The following is a 20,990-nucleotide window of genomic DNA, read 5'->3' as shown; positions in this document are numbered from 1 at the left end:
TCACTGTGGGAGCTGAACGGTTCAGTAAGGTAGCTAGGCAGTAACAGACTGTGTAGATCTGTTCACTGTGGGAGCTGAACGGTTCAGATAAGGTAGCTAGGCAGTAACAGACTGTGTAGATCTGTTGACTGTGGGAGCTGAAAGGTTCATAAGGTAGCAAGGCAGTAACAGACTGTAGATCTGTTCACTGTGGGAGCTGAACGGTTCATAAGGTAGCTAGGCAGTAACAGACTGTGGAGTTCTGTTCACTGTGGGAGCTGAACGGTTCAGTAAGGTAGCTAGGCAGTAACAGACTGTGTAGATCGGTTAACGGTGGGAGCTGAACGGTTCAGTAAGGTAGCTAGCCAGTAACAGACTGTGTAGATCTGTTCACTGTGGGAGCTGAACGGTTCAGTAAGGTAGCTAGGCAGTAACAGATTGTGTAGATCTGTTGACTGTGGGAGCTGAACGGTTCAGTAAGGTAGCTAGGCAGTAACAGACTGTGTAGATCTGTTGACTGTGGGAGCTGAACGGATCAGTAAGGTAGCTAGGCAGTAACTGACTGTAGATCTGTTCACTGTAGGAGCTGAACGTTCGTTCAGTAAGGTAGCTAGGCAGTAACAGACTGTAGATCTGTTCACTGTGGAGCTGAACGGTTGCAGTAAGGTAGCTAGGCAGTAACAGACTCTGTAGATCGGTTCACTGTGGGAGCTGAACGGTTGAGTAAGGTAGCTAGGCAGTAACAGACTGTGTAGATCGGTTCACTGTGGGAGCTGAACGGTTCAGTAAGGTAGCTAGCCAGTAACAGACTGTGTAGATCGGTTCACGGTGGGAGCTGAACGGTTCAGTAAGGTAGCTAGCCAGTAACAGACTGTGTAGATCTGTTCACTGTGGGAGCTGAACGGTTCATAAGGTAGCTAGGCAGTAACAGACTGTGTAGATCGGTTCACTGTGGGAGCTGAACGGTTCAGTAAGGTAGCTAGGCAGTAACAGACTGTGTAGATCTGTTCACTGTGGGAGCTGAACGGTTCAGTAAGGTAGCTAGGCAGTAACAGACTGTGTAGATCTGTTCACTGTGGGAGCTGAACGGTTCAGTAAGGTAGCTAGGCAGTAACATACTCTGTAGATATGTTGACCGTGGGAGCTGAATGGTTCATAAGGTAGCTAGGCAGGAACAGATTGTAGATCTGTTCACTGTGGGAGCTGAACGATTCAGTAAGGTAGCTAGGCAGTAACAGACTGTAGATTGGTTCACTGTGGGAGCTAAATGGTTCAGTAAGGTAGCTAGGCAGTAACAGACTGTAGATTGGTTCACTGTGGGAGCTGAACGGTTCAGTAAGGTAGCTAGGCAGTAACAGACTGTGTAGATCTGTTCACTGTGGGAGCTGAACGGTTCAGTAAGGTAGCTAGCCAGTAACAGACTGTGTAGATCGGTTCACTGTGGGAGCTGAATGGTTCAGTAAGGTAGCTAGCCAGTAACAGACTGTGTAGATCGGTTCACGGTGGGAGCTGAACGGTTCAGTAAGGTAGCTAGCCAGTAACAGACTGTGTAGATCTGTTCACTGTGGGAGCTGAACGGTTCATAAGGTAGCTAGGCAGTAACAGACTGTGTAGATCTGTTGACTGTGGGAGCTGAACGGTTCAGTAAGGTAGCTAGGCAGTAACAGACTGTGTAGATCTGTTCACTGTGGGAGCTGAACTGTTCATAAGGTAGCTAGGCAGTAACAGACTGTGTAGATCGGTTCACTGTGGGAGCTGAACGGTTCAGTAAGATAGCTAGGCAGTAACAGACTGTGTAGATCTGTTGACCGTGGGAGCTGAACGGTTCATAAGGTAGCTAGGCAGTAACAGACTGTGTAGATCGGTTCACCGTGGGATCTGAACGGTTCATAAGGTAGCTAGGCAGTAACAGACTGTAGATCTGTTCACTGTGGGAGCTGAACGGTTCGCTCAGTAAGGTAGCTAGGCAGTAACAGACTGTGTAGATCGGTTCACTGTGGGAGCTGAACGGTTCAGTAAGGTAGCTAGGCAGTAACAGACTGTGTAGATCGGTTCACTGTGGGAGCTGAACAGTTCAGTAAGTTAGCTAGGCAGTAACAGAGTATTTAGATCTGTTCACTGTGGGAGCTGAACGGTTCAGTAAGGTAGCTAGGCAGTAACAGACTGTGTAGATCGGTTCACTGTGGGAGCTGAACGGTTCAGTAAGGTAGCTAGGCAGTAACAGACTGTGTGGATCTGTTCACTGTGGGAGCTGAACGGTTCAGAAAAAGGTAGCAAGGCAGTAACAGACTGTGTAGATCTGTTGACCGTGGGAGCTGAAAGGTTCATAAGGTAGCAAGGCAGTAACAGACTGTGTAGATCTGTTCACTGTGGGAGCTGAACGGTTCAGTAAGGTAGCTAGGCAGTAACAGACTGTGGAGTTCTGTTCACTGTGGGAGCTGAACGGTTCAGTAAGGTAGCTAGCCAGTAACAGACTGTGTAGATCGGTTCACGGTGGGAGCTGAACGGTTCAGTAAGGTAGCTAGCCAGTAACAGACTGTGTAGATCTGTTCACTGTGGAGCTGAACGGTTCAGTAAGGTAGCTAGGCAGTAACAGACTGTGTAGATCTGTTGACTTTGGGAGCTGAACGGTTCATAAGGTAGCTAGGCAGTAACAGACTGTGTAGATCTGTTGACTGTGGGAGCTGAACGCTTCATAAGGTAGCTAGGCAATAACAGACTGTAGATCTGTTAACTGTGGGAGCTGAACGGTTCAGTAAGGTAGCTAGGCAGTAACAGACTGTAGATTGGTTCACTGTGGGAGCTGAACGGTTCAGTAAGGTAGCTAGGCAGTAACAGACTGTGTAGATCGGTTCACTGTGGGAGCTGAACGGTTCAGTAAGGTAGCTAGGCAGTAACAGACTGTGTAGATCTGTTCACTGTGGGAGCTGAACGGTTCAGTAAGGTAGCTAGCCAGTAACAGACTGTGTAGATCGGTTCATGGTGGGAGCTGAACAGTTCAGTAAGGTAGCTAGGCAGTAACATACTGTGTAGATCGGTTCACTGTGGGAGCTGAAAGGTTCATAAGGTAGCTAGGCAGTAACAGACTGTAGATATGTTCACTGTGGGAGTTGAACGGTTGAGTAAGGTAGCTAGGCAGTAACAGACTGTGTAGATCGGTTCACTGTGGGAGTTGAACGGTTGAGTAAGGTAGCTAGGCAGTAACAGACTGTGTAGATCGGTTCACTGTGGGAGCTGAACGGTTCAGTAAGGTAGCTAGGCAGTAACAGACTGTGTAGATCGGTTCACTGTGGGAGCTGAACGGTTCAGTAAGGTAGCTAGCCAGTAACAGACTGTGTAGATCTGTTCACTGTGGGAGCTGAACGGTTCAGTAAGGTAGCTAGGCAGTAACAGACTGTGTAGATCTGTTCACTGTGGGAGCTGAACGGTTCAGTAAGGTAGCTAGGCAGTAACAGACTGTGTAGATCTGTTCACTGTGGGAGCTGAACGGTTCAGTAAGGTAGCTAGGCAGTAACAGACTGTGTAGATCGGTTCACAGTGGGAGCTGAACGGTTCAGTAAGGTAGCTAGGCAGTAACAGACTGTGTAGATCTGTTGACTGTGGGAGCTGAACGGTTCATAAGGTAGCTAGGCAGTAACAGACTGTGTAGATCTGTTGACCGTGGGAGCTGAACGGTTCATAAGGTAGCTAGGCAGTAACAGACTGTAGATCTGTTCACTGTAGAAGCTGAACGGTTCGCTCAGTAAGGGAGCTAGGCAGTAACAGACTGTAGATTGGTTTACTGTGGGAGCTGAACGGTTCAGTAAGGTAGCTAGGCAGTAACAGACTGTGTAGATCTGTTCACTGTGGGAGCTGAACGGTTCAGTAAGGTAGCTAGCCAGTAACAGACTGTGTAGATCTGTTCACTGTGGGAGCTGAACGGTTCAGTAAGGTAGCTAGGCAGTAACAGACTGTGTAGATCGGTTCACGGTGGGAGCTGAACGGTTCAGTAAGGTAGCTAGCCAGTAACAGACTGTGTAGATCTGTTCACTGTGGGAGCTGAACGGTTCATAAGGTAGCTAGGCAGTAACAGACTGTGTAGATCTGTTGACTGTGGGAGCTGAACGGTTCAGTAAGGTAGCAAGGCAGTAACAGACTGTGTAGATCTGTTCACTGTGGGAGCTGAACGGTTCATAAGGTAGCTAGGCAGTAACAGACTGTGTAGATCGGTTCACTGTGGGAGCTGAACAGTTCAGTAAGGTAGCTAGGCAGTAACAGACTGTGTAGATCTGTTGACTGTGGGAGCTGAACGGTTCATAAGGTAGCTAGGCAGTAACAGACTGTGTAGATCTGTTGACCGTGGGAGCTGAACGGTTCATAAGGTAGCTAGGCAGTAACAGACTGTGTAGATATATTCACTGTAGGAGCTGAACGGTCGCTCAGTAAGGTAGCTAGGCAGTAACAGACTTGTAGATTGGTTCACTGTGGGAGCTGAACGGTTCAGTAAGGTAGCTAGGCAGTAACAGACTGTGTAGATCGGTTCACTGTGGGAGCTGAACAGTTCAGTAAGGTAGCTAGGCAGTAACAGAGTATGTAGATCTGTTCACTGTGGGAGCTGAACGGTTCAGTAAGGTAGCTAGGCAGTAACAGACTGTGTAGATCGGTTCACTGTGGGAGTTGAATGGTTCAGTAAGGTAGCTAGGCAGTAACAGACTGTGTGGATCTGTTCACTGTGGGAGCTGAACGGTTCAGAAAAAGGTAGCAAGGCAGTAACAGACTGTGTAGATCTGTTGACCGTGGGAGCTGAAAGGTTCATAAGGTAGCAAGGCAGTAACAGACTGTAGATCTGTTCACTGTGGGAGCTGAATGGTTCATAAGGTAGCTAGGCAGTAACAGACTGTGGAGATCTGTTCACTGTGGGAGCTGAACGGTTCAGTAAGGTAGCTAGCCAGTAACAGACTGTGTTGATCGGTTAACGGTGGGAGCTGAACGGTTCAGTAAGGTAGCTAGCCAGTAACAGACTGTGTAGATCTGTTCACTGTGGGAGCTGAACGGTTCATAAGGTAGCTAGGCAGTAACAGATTGTGTAGATCTGTTGACTGTGGGAGCTGAACGGTTCATAAGGTAGCTAGGCAGTAACAGACTGTGTAGATCTGTTAACTGTGGGAGCTGAACGGTTCAGTAAGGTAGCTAGGCAGTAACTGACTGTAGATCTGTTCACTGTGGGAGCTGAACGGTTCGTTCAGTAAGGTAGCTAGGCAGTAACAGACTGTAGATCGGTTCACTGTGGGAGCTGAACGGTTCAGTAAGGTAGCTAGGCAGTAACAGACTGTGTAGATCGGTTCACTGTGGGAGCTGAACGGGTAAGTAAGGTAGCTAGGCAGTAACAGACTGTGTAGATCTGTTCACTGTGGGAGCTGAACGGTTCAGTAAGGTAGCTAGCCAGTAACAGACTGTGTAGATCGGTTCACGGTGGGAGCTGAACAGTTCAGTAAGGTAGCTAGGCAGTAACAGAGTATGTAGATCTGTTCACTGTGGGAGCTGAACGGTTCAGTAAGGTAGCTAGGCAGTAACAGACTGTGTAGATCGGTTCACTGTGGAAGCTTAACGGTTCAGTAAGGTAGCTAGGCAGTAACAGACTGTGTAGATTGGTTCACTGTTGGAGCTGAACGGTTCAGTAAGGTAGCTAGGCAGTAACAGACTGTGTAGATCTGTTAACCGTGGGAGCTGAACGGTTCATAAGGTAGCTAGGCAGTAACAGACTGTAGATCTGTTCACTGTAGAAGCTGAACGGTTCGCTCAGTAAGGTAGCTAGGCAGTAACAGACTGTAGATTGGTTCACTGTGGGAGCTGAACGGTTCAGTAAGGTAGCTAGGCAGTAACAGACTGTGTAGATCGGTTCACTGTGGGAGCTGAACGGTTCAGTAAGGTAGCTAGGCAGTAACAGACTGTGTAGATCGGTTCACTGTGGGAGCTGAACGGTTCAGTAAGGTAGCTAGCCAGTAACAGACTGTGTAGATCGGATCACTGTGGGAGCTGAATGGTTCAGTAAGGTAGCTAGCCAGTAACAGACTGTGTAGATCTGTTCACTAGGGGAGCTGAACGGTTCATAAGGTAGCTAGGCAGTAACAGACTGTGTAGATCTGTTGACTGTGGGAGCTGAACGGTTCAGTAAGGTAGCTAGGCAGTAACAGACTGTGTAGATCTGTTGACTGTGGGAGCTGACCGGTTCATAAGGTAGCTAGGCAGTAACAGACTGTGTAGATCGGTTCACTGTGGGAGCTGAACAGTTCAGTAAGGTAGCTAGGCAGTAACAGACTGTGTAGATCTGTTGACCGTGGGAGCTGAACGGTTCATAAGGTAGCTAGGCAGTAACAGACTGTGTAGATCTGTTGACCGTGGGAGCTGAACGGTTCAGTAAGGTAGCTAGGCAGTAACAGACTGTAGATCTGTTCACTGTAGAAGCTGAACGGTTCGCTCAGTAAGGTAGCTAGGCAGTAACAGACTGTAGATTGGTTCACTGTGGGAGCTGAACGGTTCAGTAAGGTAGCTAGGCAGTAACAGACTGTGTAGATCGGTTCACTGTGGGAGCTGAACAGTTCAGTAAGTTAGCTAGGCAGTAACAGAGTATTTAGATCTGTTCACTGTGGGAGCTGAACGGTTCAGTAAGGTAGCTAGGCAGTAACAGACTGTGTAGATCGGTTCACTGTGGGAGCTGAATGGTTCAGTAAGGTAGCTAGGCAGTAACAGACTGTGTGGATCTGTTCACTGTGGGAGCTGAACGGTTCATAAGGTAGCTAGGCAGTAACAGACTGTGTAGATTGGTTGACCATGGGATCTGAACGGTTCATAAGGTAGCTAGGCAGTAACAGACTGTAGATCTGTTCACTGTGGGAGCTGAACGGTTCATAAGGTAGCTAGGCAGTAACAAACTGTGTAGATATGTTCACTGTGGGAGCTGAACGGTTCAGTAAGGTAGCTAGGCAGTAACAGACTGTGTAGATCTGTTCACTGTGGGAGCTGAACGGTTCAGTAAGGTAGCTAGCCAGTAACAGACTGTGTAGATCTGTTCACTGTGGGAGCTGAACGGTTCATAAGGTAGCTAGGCAGTAACAGATTGTGTAGATCTGTTGACTTTGGGAGCTGAACGGTTCATAAGGTAGCTAGGCAGTAACAGACTGTGTAGATCTGTTGACTGTGGGAGCTGAACGGATCATAAGGTAGCTAGGCAGTAACTGACTGTAGATCTGTTCACTGTAGGAGCTGAACGGTTCGTTCAGTAAGGTAGCTAGGCAGTAACAGACTGTGTAGATCGGTTCACTGTGGGAGCTGAACGGTTCAGTAAGGTAGCTAGGCAGTAACAGACTGTGTAGATCGGTTCACTGTGGGAGCTGAACGGTTCAGTAAGGTAGCTAGGCAGTAACAGACTGTGTAGATCTGTTCACTGTGGTAGCTGAACGGTTCAGTAAGGTAGATAGGCAGTAACAGACTGTGTAGATCAGTTCACTGTGGGAGCTGAACGGTTCAGTAAGGTAGCTAGGCAGTAACAGAGTGTGTAGATCTGTTCACTGTGGGAGCTGAACGGTTCAGTAAGGTAGCTAGGCAGTAGCAGACTGTGTAGATCGGTTCACTGTGGGAGCTGAACGGTTCAGTAAGGTAGCTAGGCAGTAACAGACTGTGTAGATCGGTTCACTGTGGGAGCTGAACGGTTCAGTAAGGTAGCTAGGCAGTAACAGACTGTGTAGATCGGTTCACTGTGGGAGCTGAACGGTTCAGTAAGATAGCTAGGCAGTAATAGACTGTGTAGATCTGTTGACTGTGGGAGCTGAACGGTTCAGTAAGGTAGCTGGGCAGTAACAGACTGTGTAGATCGGTTCACTGTGGGAGCTGAACGGTTCATAAGGTAGCTAGGCAGTAACAGACTGTGTAGATCGGTTCACTGTGGGAGCTGAACAGTTCAGTAAGGTAGCTAGGCAGTAACAGACTGTGTAGATCTGTTGACCGTGGGAGCTGAATGGTTCATAAGGTAGCTAGTTAGTAACAGACTGTGTAGATCTGTTGACCGTGGGAGCTGAACGGTTCATAAGGTAGCTAGGCAGTAACAGACTGTAGATCTGTTCACTGTAGAAGCTGAACGGTTCGCTCAGTAAGGTAGCTAGGCAGTAACAGACTGTAGATCGGTTCACTGTGGGAGCTGAACGGTTCAGTAAGGTAGCTAGGCAGTAACAGACTGTGTAGATCGGTTCACTGTGGGAGTTGAACAGTTGAGTAAGGTAGCTAGGCAGTAACAGACTGTGTAGATCGGTTCACTGTGGGAGCTGAATGGTTCAGTAAGGTAGCTAGCCAGTAACAGACTGTGTAGATCGGTTCACGGTGGGAGCTGAACGGTTCAGTAAGGTAGCTAGGCAGTAACAGACTGTGTAGATCTGTTCACTGTGGGAGCTGAACGGTTCATAAGGTAGCTAGGCAGTAACAGACTGTGTAGATCTGTTGACTGTGGGAGCTGAACGGTTCAGTAAGGTAGCAAGGCAGTAACAGACTGTGTAGATCTGTTCACTGTGGGAGCTGAACGGTTCATAAGGTAGCTAGGCAGTAACAGACTGTGTAGATCGGTTCACTGTGGGAGCTGAACGGTTCAGTAAGGTAGCTAGGCAGTAACAGACTGTAGATCTGTTGACCGTGGGAGCTGAATTGTTCATAAGGTAGCTAGGCAGTAACAGACTGTGTAGATCTGTTGACCGTGGGAGCTGAACGGTTCATAAGGTAGCTAGGCAGTAACAGACTGTAGATCTGTTCACTGTAGAAGCTGAACGGTTCGCTCAGTAAGGTAGCTAGGCAGTAACAGACTGTAGATTGGTTCACTGTGGGAGCTGAACGGTTCAGTAAGGTAGCTAGGCAGTAACAGACTGTGTAGATCGGTTCACTGTGGGAGCTGAACAGTTCAGTAAGTTAGCTAGGCAGTAACAGAGTATTTAGATCTGTTCACTGTGGGAGCTGAACGGTTCAGTAAGGTAGCTAGGCAGTAACAGACTGTGTAGATCGGTTCACTGTGGGAGCTGAATGGTTCAGTAAGGTAGCTAGGCAGTAACAGACTGTGTGGATCTGTTCACTGTGGGAGCTGAACGGTTCATAAGGTAGCTAGGCAGTAACAGACTGTAGATCTGTTCACTGTGGGAGCTGAATGGTTCATAAGGTAGCTAGGCAGTAACAGACTGTGGAGTTCTGTTCACTGTGGGAGCTGAACGGTTCAGTAAGGTAGCTAGGCAGTAACATACTGTGTAGATCGGTTCACTGTGGGAGCTGAACGGTTCATAAGGTAGCTAGCCAGTAACAGACTGTGTAGATCTGTTCACTGTGGGAGCTGAACGGTTCATAAGGTAGCTAGGCAGTAACAGACTGTGTAGATCTGTTGACTGTGGGAGCTGCCCGGTTCATAAGGTAGCTAGGCAGTAACAGACTTTGTAGATCGGTTCACTGTGGGAGCTGAACGGATCAGTAAGGTAGCTAGGCAGTAACTGACTGTAGATCTGTTCACTGTAGGAGCTGAACGGTTCGTTCAGTAAGGTAGCTAGGCAGTAACAGACTGTAGATTGGTTCACTGTGGGAGCTGAACGGTTCAGTAAGGTAGCTAGGCAGTAACAGACTGTGTAGATCGGTTCACTGTGGGAGCTGAACGGTTTAGTAAGATAGCTAGGCAGTAACAGACTGTGTAGATCTGTTCACTGTGGGAGCTGAATGGTTCAGTAAGGTAGCTAGCCAGTAACAGACTGTGTAGATCGGTTCATGGTGGGAGCTGAACAGTTCAGTAAGGTAGCTAGGCAGTAACAGAGTATGTAGATCTGTTCACTGTGGGAGCTGAACGGTTCAGTAAGGTAGCTAGGCAGTAACAGACTGTGTAGATCGGTTCACTGTGGGAGCTGAACGGTTCAGTAAGGTAGCTAGGCAGTAACAGACTGTGTAGATTGGTTCACTGTTGGAGCTGAACGGTTCAGTAAGGTAGCTAGGCAGTAACAGACTGTGTAGATCGGTTCACTGTGGGAGCTGAACGGTTCAGTAAGGTAGCTAGGCAGTAATAGACTGTGTAGATCTGTTGACTGTGGGAGCTGAACGGTTCAGTAAGGTAGCTAGGCAGTAACAGACTGTAGATCGGTTCACTGTGGGAGCTGAACGGTTCATAAGGTAGCTAGGCAGTAACAGACTGTGTAGATTGGTTGACCATGGGATCTGAACGGTTCATAAGGTAGCTAGGCAGTAACAGACTGTAGATCTGTTGACCGTGGGAGCTGAACGGTTCATAAGGTAGCTAGGCAGTAACAGACTGTAGATCTGTTCACTGTAGAAGCTGAACGGTTCGCTCAGTAAGGTAGCTAGGCAGTAACAGACTGTAGATTGGTTCACTGTGGGAGCTGAACGGTTCAGTAAGGTAGCTAGGCAGTAACAGACTGTGTAGATCGGTTCACTGTGGGAGTTGAACGGTTGAGTAAGGTAGCTAGGCAGTAACAGACTGTGTAGATCGGTTCACTGTGGGAGCTGAATGGTTCAGTAAGGTAGCTAGCCAGTAACAGACTGTGTAGATCGGTTCACGGTGGGAGCTGAACGGTTCAGTAAGGTAGCTAGCCAGTAACAGACTGTGTAGATCTGTTCACTGTGGGAGCTGAACGGTTCATAAGGTAGCTAAAAAGTAACAGACTGTGTAGATCTGTTGACTGTGGGAGCTGAACGGTTCAGTAAGGTAGCAAGGCAGTAACAGACTGTGTAGATCTGTTCACTGTGGGAGCTGAACGGTTCATAAGGTAGCTAGGCAGTAACAGACTGTGTAGATCGGTTCACTGTGGGAGCTGAACAGTTCAGTAAGGTAGCTAGGCAGTAACAGACTGTCTAGATCTGTTCACTGTGGGAGCTGAACGGTTCAGTAAGGTAGCTAGGCAGTAACAGACTGTGTAGATCTGTTGACCGTGGGAGCTTAACGGTTCATAAGGTAGCTAGGCAGTAACAGACTGTAGATCTGTTCACTGTGGAAGCTGAACTGTTCAGTAAGGTAGCTAGGCAGTAACAGACTGTAGATTGGTTCACAGTGGGAGCTGAACGGTTCAGTAAGGTAGCTAGGCAGTAACAGACTGTGTAGATCGGTTCACTTTGGGAGCTGAACGGTTCAGTAAGGTAGCTAGGCAGTAACAGACTGTGTAGATCTGTTCACTGTGGGAGCTGAACGGTTCAGTAAGGTAGCTAGGCAGTAACAGACTGTGTAGATCGGTTCACTGTGGGAGCTGAATGGTTCAGTAAGGTAGCTAGGCAGTAACAGACTGTGTGGATCTGTTCACTGTGGGAGCTGAACGGTTCAGAAAAAGGTAGCAAGGCAGTAACAGACTGTAGATCTGTTGACCGTGGGAGCTGAAAGGTTCATAAGGTAGCTAGGCAGTAACAGACTGTAGATCTGTTCACTGTGGGAGCTGAACGGTTCATAAGGTAGCTAGGCAGTAACAGACTGTGGAGATCTGTTCACTGTGGGAGCTGAACGGTTCAGTAAGGTAGCTAGGCAGTAGCAGACTGTGTAGATCGGTTCACTGTGGGAGCTGAACGGTTCAGTAAGGTAGCTAGGCAGTAACAGACTGTGTAGATCTGTTCACTGTGGGAGCTGAACGGTTCAGTAAGGTAGCTAGGCAGTAACATACTCTGTAGATATGTTGACCGTGGGAGCTGAATGGTTCATAAGGTAGCTAGGCAGTAACAGACTGTAGATCTGTTCACTGTGGGAGCTGAACGGTTCATAAGGTAGCTAGGCAGTAACAGACTTTGTAGATCTGTTGACCGTGGGAGCTGAACGGTTCATAAGGTAGCTAGGCAGTAACAAACTGTGTAGATATATTCACTGTGGGAGCTGAACGGTTCAGTAAGGTAGCTAGGCAGTAACAGACTGTGTAGATCGGTTCACTGTGGGAGCTGAACGGTTCAGTAAGGTAGCTAGGCAGTAACAGACTGTGTAGATCTGTTCACTGTGGGAGCTGAACGGTTCATAAGGTAGCTAGGCAGTAACAGATTGTGTAGATCTGTTGACTTTGGGAGCTGAACGGTTCATAAGGTAGCTAGGCAGTAACAGACTGTGTAGATCTGTTGACTGTGGGAGCTGAACGCTTCATAAGGTAGCTAGGCAATAACAGACTGTAGATCTGTTAACTGTGGGAGCTGAACGGTTCATAAGGTAGCTAGGCAATAACAGACTGTAGATCTGTTAACTGTGGGAGCTGAACGGTTCAGTAAGGTAGCTAGCCAGTAGCAGACTGTGTTGATCGGTTCACTGTGGTAGCTGAACGGTTCAGTAAGGTAGATAGGCAGTAACATACTGTGTATATCTATTGACTGTGGAAGCTGAACGGTTCAGTAAGGTAGCTAGGCAGTAACAGACTGTGTAGATCGGTTCACTGTTGGAGCTGAACGGTTCAGTAAGGTAGCTAGGCAGTAACAGACTGTGTAGATCGGTTCACTGTGGGAGCTGAACGGTTCAGTAAGATAGCTAGGCAGTAATAGACTGTGTAGATCTGTTGACTGTGGGAGCTGAACGGTTCAGTAAGGTAGCTAGGCAGTAACATACTGTGTAGATCGGTTCACTGTGGGAGCTGAACGGTTCAGTAAGGTAGCTAGGCAGTAACAGACTGTGTAGATCTGTTGACCGTGGGAGCTGAACGGTTCATAAGGTAGCTAGGCAATAACAGACTGTAGATTTGTTCACTGTGGGAGCTGAACGGTTCAGTAAGGTAGCTAGGCAGTAACAGACTGTAGATTGGTTCACTGTGGGAGCTGAACGGTTCATAAGGTAGCTAGACAGTAACAGACTGTGTAGATCTGTTCACTGTGGGAGCTGAACGGTTCAGTAAGGTAGCTAGCCAGTAACAGACTGTGTAGATCTGTTCACTGTGGGAGCTGAACGGTTCAGTAAGGTAGCTAGCCAGTAACAGACTGTGTAGATCTGTTGACTGTGGGAGCTGAACGGTTCATAAGGTAGCTAGGCAGTAACAGACTGTGTAGATCGGTTCACAGTGGGAGCTGAACAGTTCAGTAAGGTAGCTAGGCAGTAACAGACTGTGTAGATCTGTTGACCGTGGGAGCTGAATGGTTCATAAGGTAGCTAGGCAGTAACAGACTGTAGATCTGTTCACTGTAGAAGCTGAACGGTTCATAAGGCAGCTAGGCAGTAACAGACTGTGTAGATCTGTTGACCGTGGGAGCTGAACGGTTCATAAGGTAGCTAGGCAGTAACAGACTGTAGATCTGTTCACTGTGGGGGCTGAACGATTCAGTAAGGTAGCTAGGCAGTAACAGACTGTGTAGATCTGTTGACTGTGGGAGCTGAACGGTTCAGTAAGGTAGCTAGGCAGTAACATACTGTGTAGATCGGTTCACTGTGGGAGCTGAACGGTTCATAAGGTAGCTAGGCAGTAACAGACTGTAGATCTGTTCACTGTGGGAGTTGAACGGTTGAGTAAGGTAGCTAGGCAGTAACAGACTGTGTAGATCTGTTCACTGTGGGAGCTGAATGGTTCAGTAAGGTAGCTAGCCAGTAACAGACTGTGTAGATCGGTTCACGGTGGGAGCTGAACAGTTCAGTAAGGTAGCTAGGCAGTAACAGAGTATGTAGATCTGTTCACTGTGGGAGCTGAACGGTTCAGTAAGGTAGCTAGGCAGTAACAGACTGTGTAGATCGGTTCACTGTGGAAGCTTAACGGTTCAGTAAGGTAGCTAGGCAGTAACAGACTGTGTAGATTGGTTCACTGTTGGAGCTGAACGGTTCAGTAAGGTAGCTAGGCAGTAACAGACTGTGTAGATCGGTTCACTGTGGGAGTTGAACGGTTGAGTAAGGTAGCTAGGCAGTAACAGACTGTGTAGATCGGTTCACTGTGGGAGCTGAATGGTTCAGTAAGGTAGCTAGCCAGTAACAGACTGTGTAGATCGGTTCACGGTGGGAGCTGAACGGTTCAGTAAGGTAGCTAGCCAGTAACAGACTGTGTATATCTGTTCACTGTGGGAGCTGAACGGTTCATAAGGTAGCTAGGCAGTAACAGACTGTGTAGATCTGTTGACTGTGGGAGCTGAACGGTTCAGTAAGGTAGCAAGGCAGTAACAGACTGTGTAGATCTGTTCACTGTGGGAGCTGAACGGTTCATAAGGTAGCTAGGCAGTAACAGACTGTGTAGATCGGTTCACTGTGGGAGCTGAACAGTTCAGTAAGGTAGCTAGGCAGTAACAGACTGTGTAGATCTGTTGACCGTGGGAGCTGAACGGTTCATAAGGTAGCTAGGCAGTAACAGACTGTGTAGATCTGTTGACCGTGGGAGCTGAACGGTTCATAAGGTAGCTAGGCAGTAACAGACTGTAGATCTGTTCACTGTAGAAGCTGAACGGTTCGCTCAGTAAGGTAGCTAGCCAGTAACAGACTGTAGATTGGTTCACTGTGGGAGCTGAACGGTTCAGTAAGGTAGCTAGGCAGTAACAGACTGTGTAGATCGGTTCACTGTGGGAGCTGAACAGTTCAGTAAGTTAGCTAGGCAGTAACAGAGTATTTAGATCTGTTCACTGTGGGAGCTGAACGGTTCAGTAAGGTAGCTAGGCAGTAACAGACTGTGTAGATCGGTTTACTGTGGGAGCTGAATGGTTCAGTAAGGTAGCTAGGCAGTAACAGACTGTGTGGATCTGTTCACTGTGGGAGCTGAACGGTTCAGAAAAAGGTAGCAAGGCAGTAACAGACTGTGTAGATCTGTTGACCGTGGGAGCTGAAAGGTTCATAAGGTAGCTAGGCAGTAACAGACTGTAGATCTGTTCACTGTGGGAGCTGAATGGTTCATAAGGTAGCTAGGCAGTAACAGACTGTGGAGTTCTGTTCACTGTGGGAGCTGAATGGTTCAGTAAGGTAGCTAGCCAGTAACAGACTGTGTAGATCGGTTAACGGTGGGAGCTGAGCGGTTCAGTAAGGTAGCTAGCCAGTAACAGACTGTGTAGATCTGTTCACTGTGGGAGCTGAACGGTTCATAAGGTAGCTAGGCAGTAACAGATTGTGTAGATCTGTTGACTGTGGGAGCTGAACGGTTCATAAGGTAACTAGGCAGTAACAGACTGTGTAGATCTGTTGACTGTGGGAGCTGAACGGATCATAAGGTAGCTAGGCAGTAACTGACTGTAGATCTGTTCACTGTAGGAGCTGAACGGTTCGTTCAGTAAGGTAGCTAGGCAGTAACAGACTGTAGATTGGTTCACTGTGGGAGCTGAACGGTTCAGTAAGGTAGCTAGGCAGTAACAGACTGTGTAGATCGGTTCACTGTGGGAGCTGAACGGGTAAGTAAGGTAGCTAGGCAGTAACAGACTGTGTAGATCTGTTCACTGTGGGAGCTGAATGGTTCAGTAAGGTAGCTAGCCAGTAACAGACTGTGTAGATCGGTTCATGGTGGGAGCTGAACAGTTCAGTAAGGTAGCTAGGCAGTAACAGAGTGTGTAGATCTGTTCACTGTGGGAGCTGAACGGTTCAGTAAGGTAGCTAGGCAGTAACAAACTGTGTAGATATATTCACTGTGGGAGCTGAACGGTTCAGTAAGGTAGCTAGGCAGTAACAGACTGTGTAGATTGGTTCACTGTTGGAGCTGAACGGTTCAGTAAGGTAGCTAGGCAGTAACAGACTGTGTAGATCGGTTCACTGTGGGAGCTGAACGGTTCATTAAGATAGCTAGGCAGTAATAGACTGTGTAGATCTGTTGACTGTGGGAACTGAACGGTTCAGTAAGGTAGCTGGTCAGTAACATACTGTGTAGATCGGTTCACTGTGGGAGCTGAACGGTTCATAAGGTAGCTAGGCAGTAACAGACTGTGTAGATCGGTTCACTGTGGGAGCTGAACGGTTCAGTAAGGTAGCTAGGCAGTAACAGACTGTGTAGATCTGTTGACCGTGGGAGCTGAATGGTTCATAAGGTAGCTAGTTAGTAACAGACTGTGTAGATCTGTTGACCGTGGGAGCTGAACGGTTCATAAGGTAGCTAGGCAGTAACAGACTGTAGATCTGTTCACTGTAGAAGCTGAACGGTTCGCTCAGTAAGGTAGCTAGGCAGTAACAGACTGTAGATTGGTTCACTGTGGGAGCTGAACGGTTCAGTAAGGTAGCTAGGCAGTAACAGACTGTGTAGATCGGTTCACTGTGGGAGTTGAACAGTTGAGTAAGGTAGCTAGGCAGTAACAGACTGTGTAGATCGGTTCACTGTGGGAGCTGAACGGTTCAGTAAGGTAGCTAGCCAGTAACAGACTGTGTAGATCGGTTCACGGTGGGAGCTGAACGGTTCAGTAAGGTAGCTAGCCAGTAACAGACTGTGTAGATCTGTTCACTGTGGGAGCTGAACGGTTCATAAGGTAGCTAGGCAGTAACAGACTGTGTAGATCTGTTGACTGTGGGAGCTGAACGGTTCAGTAAGGTAGCAAGGCAGTAACAGACTGTGTAGATCTGTTCACTGTGGGAGCTGAACGGTTCATAAGGTAGCTAGGCAGTAACAGACTGTGTAGATCGGTTCACTGTGGGAGCTGAACAGTTCAGTAAGGTAGCTAGGCAGTAACAGACTGTGTAGATCTGTTGACCGTGGGAGCTGAATTGTTCATAAGGTAGCTAGGCAGTAACAGACTGTGTAGATCTGTTGACCGTGGGAGCTGAACGGTTCATAAGGTAGCTAGGCAGTAACAGACTGTAGATCTGTTCACTGTAGAAGCTGAACGGTTCGCTCAGTAAGGTAGCTAGGCAGTAACAGACTGTAGATTGGTTCACTGTGGGAGCTGAACGGTTCAGTAAGGTAGCTAGGCAGTAACAGACTGTGTAGATCGGTTCACTGTGGGAGCTGAACAGTTCAGTAAGTTAGCTAGGCAGTAACAGAGTATGTAGATCTGTTCACTGTGGGAGCTGAACGGTTCAGTAAGGTAGCTAGGCAGTAACAGACTGTGTAGATCGGTTCACTGTGGGAGCTGAATGGTTCAGTAAGGTAGCTAGGCAGTAACAGACTGTGTAGATCTGTTCACTGTGGGAGCTGAACGGTTCATAAGGTAGCTAGGCAGTAACAGACGTGTAGATCTGTTCACTGTGGGAGCTGAACGGTTCATAAGGTAGCTAGGCAGTAACAGACTGTGGAGATCTGTTCACTGTGGGAGCTGAATGGTTCAGTAAGGTAGCTAGCCAGTAACAGACTGTGTAGATCGGTTAACGGTGGGAGCTGAACGGTTCAGTAAGGTAGCTAGCCAGTAACATTCTGTGTAGATCTGTTCACTGTGGGAGCTGAACGGTTCAGTAAGGTAGCTAGGCAGTAACAGACTGTGTAGATCTGTTCACTGTGGGAGCTGAACGGTTCATAAGGTAGCTAGGCAGTAACAGACTGTGTAGATCTGTTGACTGTGGGAGCTGAACGGTTCAGTAAGGTAGCTAGGCAGTAACAGACTGTGTAGATCTGTTCACTGTGGAGCTGAACAGTTCGTTCAGTAAGGTAGCTAGCCAGTAGCAGACTGTGTTGATCGGTTCACTGTGGTAGCTGAACGGTTCAGTAAGGTAGCTAGGCAGTAACAGACTGTGTAGATCGGTTCACTGTGGGAGCTGAACGGTTCAGTAAGGTAGCTAGGCAGTAACAGACTGTGTAGATCTGTTCACTGTGGGAGCTGAATGGTTCAGTAAGGTAGCTAGCCAGTAACAGACTGTGTAGATCGGTTCACGGTGGGAGCTGAACGGTTCAGTAAGGTAGCTAGCCAGTAACAGACTGTGTAGATCGGATCACTGTGGGAGCTGAACGGTTCAGTAAGGTAGCTAGGCAGTAACAGACTGTGTAGATCGGTTCACTGTGGAGCTGAACGGTTCAGTAAGGTAGCTAGGCAGTAACAGACTGTGTAGATCGGTTCACTGTTGGAGCTGAACGGTTCAGTAAGGTAGCTAGGCAGTAACAGACTGTGTAGATCGGTTCACTGTGGGAGCTGAACGGTTCAGTAAGGTAGCTAGGCAGTAACAGACTGTGTAGATCTGTTGACTGTGGGAGCTGAAACGGTTCAGTAAGGTAGCTGGCAGTAACATACTGTGTAGATCGGTTCACTGTGGAGCTGAACGGTTCAGTAAGGTAGCTAGGCAGTAACAGACTGTGTAGATCGGTTCACTGTGGGAGCTGAACAGTTCAGTAAGGTAGCTAGGCAGTAACAGACTGTGTAGATCTGTTGACCGTGGGAGCTGAACGGTTCATAAGGTAGCTAGGCAGTAACAGACTGTGTAGATCTGTTGACCGTGGAGCTGAACGGTTCATAAGGTAGCTAGGCAGTAACAGACTGTAGATCTGTTCACTGTGGGAGCTGAAACGGTTCGTCAGTAAGGTAGCTAGGCAGTAACAGACTGTGTAGATCGGTTCACTGTGGGAGCTGAACGGTTCAGTAAGGTAGCTAGGCAGTAACAGACTGTGTAGATCGGTTCACTGTGGGAGTTGAACGGTTGCAGTAAGGTAGCTAGGCAGTAACAGACTGTGTAGATCGGTTCACTGTGGGAGCTGAATGGTTCAGTAAGGTAGCTAGCCAGTAACAGACTGTGTAGATCGGTTCACGGTGGGAGCTGAACAGTTCAGTAAGGTAGCTAGCCAGTAACAGACTGTGTAGATCTGTTCACTGTGGGAGCTGAACGGTTCCTAAGGTAGCTAAAGAAGTAACAGACTGTGTAGATCTGTTGACTGTGGAGCTGAACGGTTCAGTAAGGTAGCTAGGCAGTAACAGACTGTGTAGATCTGTTCACTGTGGGAGCTGAGCGGTTCATAAGGTAGCTAGGCAGTAACAGACTGTGTAGATCGGTTCACTGTGGGAGCTGAACAGTTCAGTAAGGTAGCTAGGCAGTAACAGACTGTGTAGATCTGTTGACCGTGGGAGCTGAATTGTTCATAAGGTAGCTAGGCAGTAACAGACTGTGTAGATCTGTTGACCGTGGGAGCTGAACGGTTCATAAGGTAGCTAGGCAGTAACAGACTGTGAGATCTGTTCACTGTAGGAGCTGAACGGTTCGCTCAGTAAGGTAGCTAAGCGGTAACAGACTGTAGATTGGTTCACTGTGGGAGCTGAACGGTTCAGTAAGGTAGCTAGGCAGTAACAGACTGTGTAGATCGGTTCACTGTGGGAGCTGAACAGTTCAGTAAGTTAGCTAGGCAGTAACAGAGTATGTAGATCTGTTCACTGTGGGAGCTGAACGGTTCAGTAAGGTAGCTAGGCAGTAACAGACTGTGTAGATCGGTTCACTGTGGGAGCTGAATGGTTCAGTAAGGTAGCTAGGCAGTAACAGACTGTGTGGATCTGTTCACTGTGGGAGCTGAACGGTTCAGAAAAGGTAGCTAAGGCAGTAACAGACTGTGTAGATCTGTTGACCGTGGGAGCTGAAAGGTTCATAAGGTAGCTAGGCAGTAACAGACTGTAGATCTGTTCACTGTGGGAGCTGAATGGTTCATAAGGTAGCTAGGCAGTAACAGACTGTGGAGATCTGTTCACTGTGGGAGCTGAATGGTTCAGTAAGGTAGCTAGCCAGTAACAGACTGTGTAGATCGGTTAACGGTGGGAGCTGAACGGTTCAGTAAGGTAGCTAGCCAGTAACAGACTGTGTAGATCTGTTCACTGTGGGAGCTGAAGCGGTTCAGTAAGGTAGCTAGGCAGTAACAGATTGTGTAGATCTGTTGACTGTGGAGCTGAACGGTTCATAAGGTAGCTAGGCAGTAACAGACTGTGTAGATCTGTTGACTGTGGGAGCTGAACGGTTCATAAGGTAGCTAGGCAGTAACAGACTTGTAGATCTGTTCACTGTGGAGCTGAGCCGTTCAGTAAGGTAGCTAGGCAGTAACAGACTGTGTAGATTGGTTCACTGTGGGAGCTGAACGGTTCAGTAAGGTAGCTAGGCAGTAACAGACTGTGTAGATCGGTTCACTGTGGGAGCTGAACGGTTCAGTAAGATAGCTAGGCAGTAACAGACTGTGTAGATCTGTTGACTGTGGGAGCTGAACGGTTCAGTAAGGTAGCTAGCCAGTAACAGACTGTGTAGATCGGTTCACTGTGGGAGCTGAACGGTTCAGTAAGGTAGCTAGGCAGTAACAGACTGTGTAGATCGGTTCACTGTGGGAGCTGAACGGTTCAGTAAGGTAGCTAGGCAGTAACAGACTGTGTAGATCTGTTGACTGTGGGAGCTGAAACGGTTCAGTAAGGTAGCTAGGCAGTAACAGACTGTGTAGATCTGTTCACTGTGGGAGCTGAACGGTTCAGTAAGGTAGCTAGGCAGTAGCAGACTGTGTAGATCTGTTGACCGTGGGAGCTGAACGGTTCAGTAAGGTAGCTAGGCAGTAACAGACTGTGTAGATCTGTTCACTGTGGGAGCTGAACGGTTCAGTAAGGTAGCTAGGCAGTAACAGACTGTAGATTGGTTCACTGTGGGAGCTGAACGGTTCAGTAAGGTAGCTAGGCAGTAACAGACTGTGTAGATCGGTTCACTGTGGGAGCTGAACGGTTCAGTAAGGTAGCTAGCCAGCGAACAGACTGTGTAGATCTGTTCACTGTGGGAGCTGAACGGTTCAGTAAGGTAGCTAGCCAGTAACAGACTGTGTAGATCTGTTGACTGTGGGAGCTGACCGGTTCATAAGGTAGCTAGGCAGTAACAGACTGTGTAGATCGGTTCACTGTGGGAGCTGAACAGTTCAGTAAGGTAGCTAGGCAGTAACAGACTGTGTAGATCTGTTGACTGTGGGAGCTGAACGGTTCATAAGGTAGCTAGGCAGTAACAGACTGTAGATCTGTTCACTGTGGAAGCTGAACGATTCAGTAAGGTAGCTAGGCAGTAACAGACTGTGTAGATCTGTTGACCGTGGGAGCTGAACGGTTCATAAGGTAGCTAGGCAGTAACAGACTGTAGATCTGTTCACTGTAGAAGCTGAACGGTTTGCTCAGTAAGGTAGCTAGGCAGTAACAGACTGTATAGATCTGTTCACTGTGGGAGCTGAACAGTTCAGTAAGGTAGCTAGGCAGTAACA

Source organism: Coregonus clupeaformis, chromosome 16 (genome assembly GCF_020615455.1).
Source record: "Coregonus clupeaformis isolate EN_2021a chromosome 16, ASM2061545v1, whole genome shotgun sequence".
Classification (NCBI taxonomy): domain Eukaryota; kingdom Metazoa; phylum Chordata; class Actinopteri; order Salmoniformes; family Salmonidae; genus Coregonus; species Coregonus clupeaformis.
The sequence above is the reverse complement of the archived record's forward strand: the minus strand, read 5'-3'. Positions refer to the sequence as shown.